A 6,850-nucleotide genomic window follows, 5' to 3' on the forward strand; every position below is an offset into this window, starting at 1 on the left:
TTACATGGGAGCTGTGCAAGGAGGAAACCCTGCTGTCAAAAACACATCTGAGCAACACTGAAGTTTGCCAGAGACCATCAAGACACAGACTGGGACTTAATGAACAATGTGCTTTGGACAGATGGATCTGACATTGAATTAGTTGGGCGCAGTAACAGAAGACATGTTTGGCATAAACCAAAGGCAGCTTTTGAGCAAAAGAACCTCATAGCAGCTGTGAAGCTTGGGGGTGGAAATGTCATGGTTTGGGGCTGCTTTGCTGCAGCAGAACCTGGCCAGCTCACCATCATAGAATCCACTATGAAGTCTTCATCATTTCAGAGGGTGCATGTGCCAAGGAATGGCTTACAAGAAAGAAATGGGGAGTTCTGGAATGGTCAAGTCAAAGCCCGGATCTGAATCCTATTGAGATGCTGTGGGTGATTTGAAGCAGATATGCATGCAGGACACCCTTCAAACATCAGACAGCTTAAGGAATTCTGCATGGGGGGGGGGACTTTCTGCCAGTCGAGTCAGAGATTGATAGATGGTTATAGGAAACGTCTCACTGAGGTTATTTCAGCCAAAGGGGGAAATACTAGCTACCTTTTTCCTCTGTAGGAATTGACATCTTAATTTCCTTTGTTAAATAAGTGAATTTGTTTCTTGTCTTTGCATAGGAGATGCAATTACATCACCTTTATCTACATATTTGAAAGATGATTTAATCTTGATATTTCTTAATAAAGAATAAAATATTTCATTGGGTGTCCTAATTTTCACACGACTGTACTTATCCACACATGAAAACACCAAAATCAAACTCCATACTTTTCCGTACTGTACAGAAACCCTGTAAATACATTTCTCTATATAATATTGTAACGAACCGAAACTAGCGTCAGATGCTGTAAATGGAGAACAGAGCACCACCAGAATGCAGCTACAATTACAAAGATAATTTTATTCAGTACAATTAATGCAGCGACCCATCGGGTCGGATCTGGATTCACAAAGAGTTCGGTCCAGCTTTCTCCCCGTAGCACACCACCCCTTTCCAAGCGTGTGTTAACACACGTTACCGCACAGTAAATCCCGCACCACACAACATTCGTATTAGGGCATGGCACACCAATAGCATTGCAATGCACAGTAATCCCCGCACTTCGGGCACAGGCAAGCGTTACGGGACCAGAACCGCCTCTATAGTCCCGCCCCGACCCTTAGCGGCTACGCTGCTTACTTAAAACACACAGGACACACATACAATAAGGACACGATTAAAACATAGCGTCCCCCCCAAGGATCAAGACCCTCCCCCGGGGAGGGAACGTTCACACAGCTCCGTAATCTGAAGCGCCACACGGAAATGGAATTCCCCCCTCCCCCGATCCGTCACTTGAGGGTGCCGCTGCTCACGTCTATCAAACACCCCGGACTAAGCAGTGGTCATGCACTCCTTCCCCCACCGTCCTGACTGTCCTCGCCCTACCATCCCGAAACCTGTCCCTACAGCCCGCTATCTGGCTTCACCGCCGGCCGCCCTAAACTGCACACGAGCGGCACCTCCCTCCCGGACCCCACGAGTACTGCGCCTAACAGAACGTTTCTCTCGAGCGCGGCTCTCACTCCCTCTCTTAACCCCAGATCCCTCACAACCCAGCTGTAGCCACTTAATTACCTACTACCTTCCACGCGCATTCCCCACCCCCCACACATCATTACAATTTCATACCATTTTAAATAATTTATTTATCCTAAACGACGCATCATCCTACCTAATCCGTCCGGCGCTAAGCCTGTCTTTACGTAAAAATACCAAACTGTTTATGAAATAAGAAAAAAAGCAAAGAAAAAAATACAGCAATGCCGTGGTTTAGCCTTGCTTCATAAAATATTAAGCCTTGAGTTTAACCCGGGTTCTTCGGCCCGTTAGCAGTTATCCCCAACATCTTAAAACAAGCTTAATATAACTTCAAAGTATTATAATCTAGCCCCATGTACATGTTTAAGCGACGCTGTATATTAGGCGAAATCAGGATTGAGCGTAAATAATTAAATTTATTATTGTTGTTAATTCGCTTTACATTCGAAAGTTCAAAATATTCCGTGTCACAGTTACTTACTGTAATGCACGGAGGTATATTTAACGGGTGAGGGTAAAATGCGGAATTCCGTCAGACGGGAACAAGGGAAAGGTCGAGGAGCTCAGCAAGGCGCTGCAACTGCGCAGTCAGCCAGCTCTGTCATGATTCGGGGAGACACGGGGCGGGGAAACGGGAACTGGAGTCCAAAGTCAGGGAACGCGGGTTTATTTTTAAACACAGGACAGCAATGCACAAGCAACGCGCGTGACACACACGAGGAATAGACGAGCTGGGCGTGATAAGTGCAATATTGTTAGAAATACTACAGTGCAATACGGTTGTCCGAAATCCGTGTTGTTGTTAATGTTAACATACATTTTATTGTTGATTTTTTTAAAAATTGAAAATGATCTGTATATTATCTGTTGGGCGTTCTCTGCTCAAGGATAATCTGCATTTTTTTCCTCTCTGTTGTCCTGGCAAAAGACAGATGTGGACGTCCAGCTACCAACATCACTGTTTATGGATGCCAGTTCCTGAGGAATAAAATAAATCATAATAAATCAATAAATAAAAATGTGTCTTTCACCAAAAATGTCAATATTTTATTGTAATTTTTCAGTATTTTTGTAGATCTCATATCCAAGCACTATTGAACTGTCTTTGTTATCTGATTCAATTTTCTCATATAAGTAAAGCTACTGTACACCTTGCAAGCACTCCTGTGAAATATCTACACTATTATAGAAACGTCTCATTGGCTGCCACTATATAAGCCATCTTATTAGAATTAATACACGAAAGAAATGAAAGAAAAAGGAAATTGCAAAGCATCTGTTAGATTGAATGGAATGTAACCCTGGTCACTCCGAGCAGCTGTGCATGATAAGAGCGTAACAAAATATAGGAAATATAAGAAAAATAATAAGATACAAAATATATGAAATACATAATCTACACGTAAGATAGGTAACAGGTATTTTGCTCTACAATATAAGTGCAATGCCCTGCGATGGGCTGGCCCCCCATCCTGCGTTGTTCCCTGCCTCGTGCCCATTGCTTCTGGAGTAGGCTCCGGATCCCCCGCGACCCAGTAAGATAAGCGGTTTTGGAAAATGGATGGATATAAGTGCAATGTGCAAGAGGCCTGATGTATGTGCCAAGCATTTGGACAGTGTGAAGCAGCACCTAGAGGCATTGAGTATTGTCCTGATGTAGGAGCATTATGACCTGGGGAAAAAGCTCCTCCTTAACCTTTCTGTTCTGGGGGGCGTTTCCCAAAACCTTAGTTCGAACGAACGTTCGCAAACACTGTCATTAAGTTGCATAGTTCGAAATACAGTTCTCAAGCTGTAGTTAGAAGCTTAGTCCCGGGTGAATATGTCAGCGATGGTGGAAAATGCCATCTAAGAAGGGTATAGTCACCATGTAAGTAAGAAATGTAATAATGTTTCATAACTAATAAGGAATAATTTAGCTCTACGATCACATATAATGTGAAGTTGTCTGGAAATGTAGTTTGAAACGTAATTGTTGCGTGGGTCTCTGGTCATACGTACGGTAACTGTCTGTAGTGAGCAATAGGGAGAATTCTCAGACTGCAAAGTATTGTATTTGCACAGGGGTTTTTATCCAGAAAAGGCCATTAGACATGCAGATTTTCACTGCAACTACGTACTTAGAGGACTGTTTGACTGAAGAGTTCACACACCTGGGTTTGCATAACTGATCGAACGGTTATCCCAAAAAAACCTGCAAACACACCGGCCCTTTCTGGGTAAGATTGCCCACCCCTGTAGTAGCATATACAGTTAGTGTGTATTGCTTGGTAAAGGATGTTGTACCCAGTGGTCATTGTGCCATATGGTACACTTCGCCATGTATAGTAAAAAAATAGAGAAATAATGATTAAAAAAATTAATAAAATAAAAGAATAAAACCCAAAAATAATAATAATAAATCATTATCCCTTGTATGTGTACATGTGTGTATTTGTAGCCCTATGCAGACCATTGGGTGTTGTGCAGTTTCTTCATTACACACATAACTTCAGAGGGACAGCAGTCGCCTTAGAAAAGAGTTCAGTACTTTGATGAGGTTCTCCTTCATCACTGACAGGTGTCAGTGCCATAATGGAGGAGCAGAATAACACTACAGCGGTCAGATACGAATCCATGCCTTTGTACTGGGGACAACAGTCACCTTAGAAAAGAGTACAGCACTTTGATGAGGTTCTCCTTCATCACTGACAGGTGTCAGTGCCATAATGGAGGAGCAGAATGACACTACAGCGGTCAGATACGAATCCATGCCTTTGTACTGGGGACAGCAGTCGCTTTAGAAAAGAGTACAGCGCTTTGGTGAAGTTCTCCTTCATCACTGACAGGTGTCAGTGCCATAATGGGAGAGCAGAATGACACTACAGCGGTCAGATACGAATCCATGCCTTTGTACAGGGAAAATGACGCCTGTGATGTTTGGATATGTCTTAAAATGGATGAGAGAGGGATATAGGGCTCTCGAAGGAACAAACAGGCACGCTTAGGTTCACTCAAAAACACTTTAATACAAGTGATACAAGATAACCTCGCATTAAAATCAATATCAATTAAAAAATGCAAGACAACCTTATACCACCAGAGATATAGAATAGTATAAATTATACGAATATATATATATAGGAAGCAACAATAAAAATATAGGTAAGGCAAACTATTATCACAAGCGGTGATAATTAATCCCTTTAATCAATCGAACGCAAAAGCAGCTGCTAAACTACTTACACTCGGACGTGCCCTCATCACCCACCTTCACACACGGACTGGGGAGCCCTTTTCAGTCCTGGCAGGAGACCAACAAGTAAGTTCCGAGAAATGCCGGGCGATGCGCGCTCTATCCCACGGCTGAGCTCCGGTCAGTACTGAGTTTTCCCCGTCCTTTATACTAAATTGGGTGCTACCTGTGGGCAGGGGGTGAGCTGGCCAGGCTCACCCCTTCCCCCCAGGGCAAGGTGTTATCCAATTCCCCCTTTTGTCCGAGTGTTGCTGCTTGTGATAATAAAATACAATAGGCGTCCTGGTGCTGGGTGTCTGCGCAACGCCTCCCTGTCCCCCCTACAGACAACATAGGGTGCTAGATAACGACCCCCCTCTGTCTCCCGAAACCAAGATAAGCATTCTGTATGCCGATCTAATGGCTCAGATAAGCATCCTGGTTTCTTTTATGAGCCGAAACCTTTACGGCAAAATACATTTCATTGTATGGAGATCGGTAGCGAAATAGATTTCATTGTATGGAGATCGGTAGAGGACAACATGTTCGTGCAGTTCACTTGGGGTGAATCATGGACGATTAATCTGAATTCAGGACGATCAGTGCCCACCCGATCAGAATCAATCCCCTTAATCAATATTACCGTAACAGGATTAACTCCATACCACGTGGTCGACGTAATCGTCCGTGAATTCATCCTAATACAGGATATTACACGCATCAGTCTATTCCAGTCAGCCACTAACATTCTGTAAGTGACGATGTCGGACAAGGAATTTGTTTGTGTTTGTAGTGTGACTGAAACACAATGAACTGAAATCAAGGTCATAACAGATGGAGCGTCTTTCACAGAAGCTGTGTCACAGCTAAAAATTCTTCTGTTCACCACTCCAAGAAGCGTGACATTATTCTGCCGCTATATATTGTATATATATTTCTGAGGTTTTCATATTATTGGTCTTATGTGACTGACACAATTAATTGGTGATATATATACATATATATATGATTATTATATATTTATATGATTTTACACAGTTCTCGAGTTTTTGTACGCGACTGGCTGTGAAAGTTAGACCATTGATATTATAAAGTTTGTTAGTTTTTAGACACGACTCGCCATGAGTCTGACCAATCAGCGCTGGAACCACTGTAGTTCGAACTACGGAAATCCCAACTAACTAACGTGGTTCAAACTACTGTGGTACGACGGTTTTTTGGAAACAGTCGTACTTCGGATGTTGGTTAGTTTGAACTACCATAGTACGATGCATCGTTAATGCTAACTTCCGCCTTTGTTTGGAAAACGCACCCCAGGTCAGGTCACCTTCCAATTCAGTACCCAGGAATCTGAACACCAGGACCCTCTCCACAAAAGCCCTGGCGATGGTGAGTGGCTGAATGTCAGTTTTATTTTTCCTGAAATCAATAACCAGCTCCTTTCCCAGATAGCAGAATCTTTCTGGCCCGGATGTGGCCCACATCACACATTTTCATCTGGCCCACATCCCGCATGGAATGACGGCGATTGAGCGGACCGCTCTCGGTTGCCACGTCAGGTTAACATCTGGGTCAGAGCAGGGCCAGATGTTAACCACAAGTGACCAGGCTCTGTTTGAGATCTGGCCCTATTGTGGCCCACATACTGCATGGAATGACGGCGATTGAGCAGACCGCTCTCGGTTGCCATGTCAGGTTAACATCTGGGCCAGAGCAGGACCTTATGTTAGCCACAGGTGACCAGGCTCTGAGATCAGGCCCTATTGTGGCCCAGTACCAGTTTCTGAACCTCACAGATGTTAATCACAAAAAGGCTACTTTTCAACAGGAACTGCATAATGTCCCTGATTAGGCTTCAAATGTGTTTTAAAACAACAAAAGTCCAACGTCTTCAAGGATTATGAATTTGAGAAAAAAAATAAACCCATGGTGCTGGGGGTACTGTCTTGTTGGACACACCCTTTACATTTACAGCATTTAGCAGACACTTGTATCCAGAGTAACTTCCATTT

This window comes from Brienomyrus brachyistius, unplaced genomic scaffold (assembly GCF_023856365.1).
Source record: "Brienomyrus brachyistius isolate T26 unplaced genomic scaffold, BBRACH_0.4 scaffold45, whole genome shotgun sequence".
NCBI lineage: Eukaryota > Metazoa > Chordata > Actinopteri > Osteoglossiformes > Mormyridae > Brienomyrus > Brienomyrus brachyistius.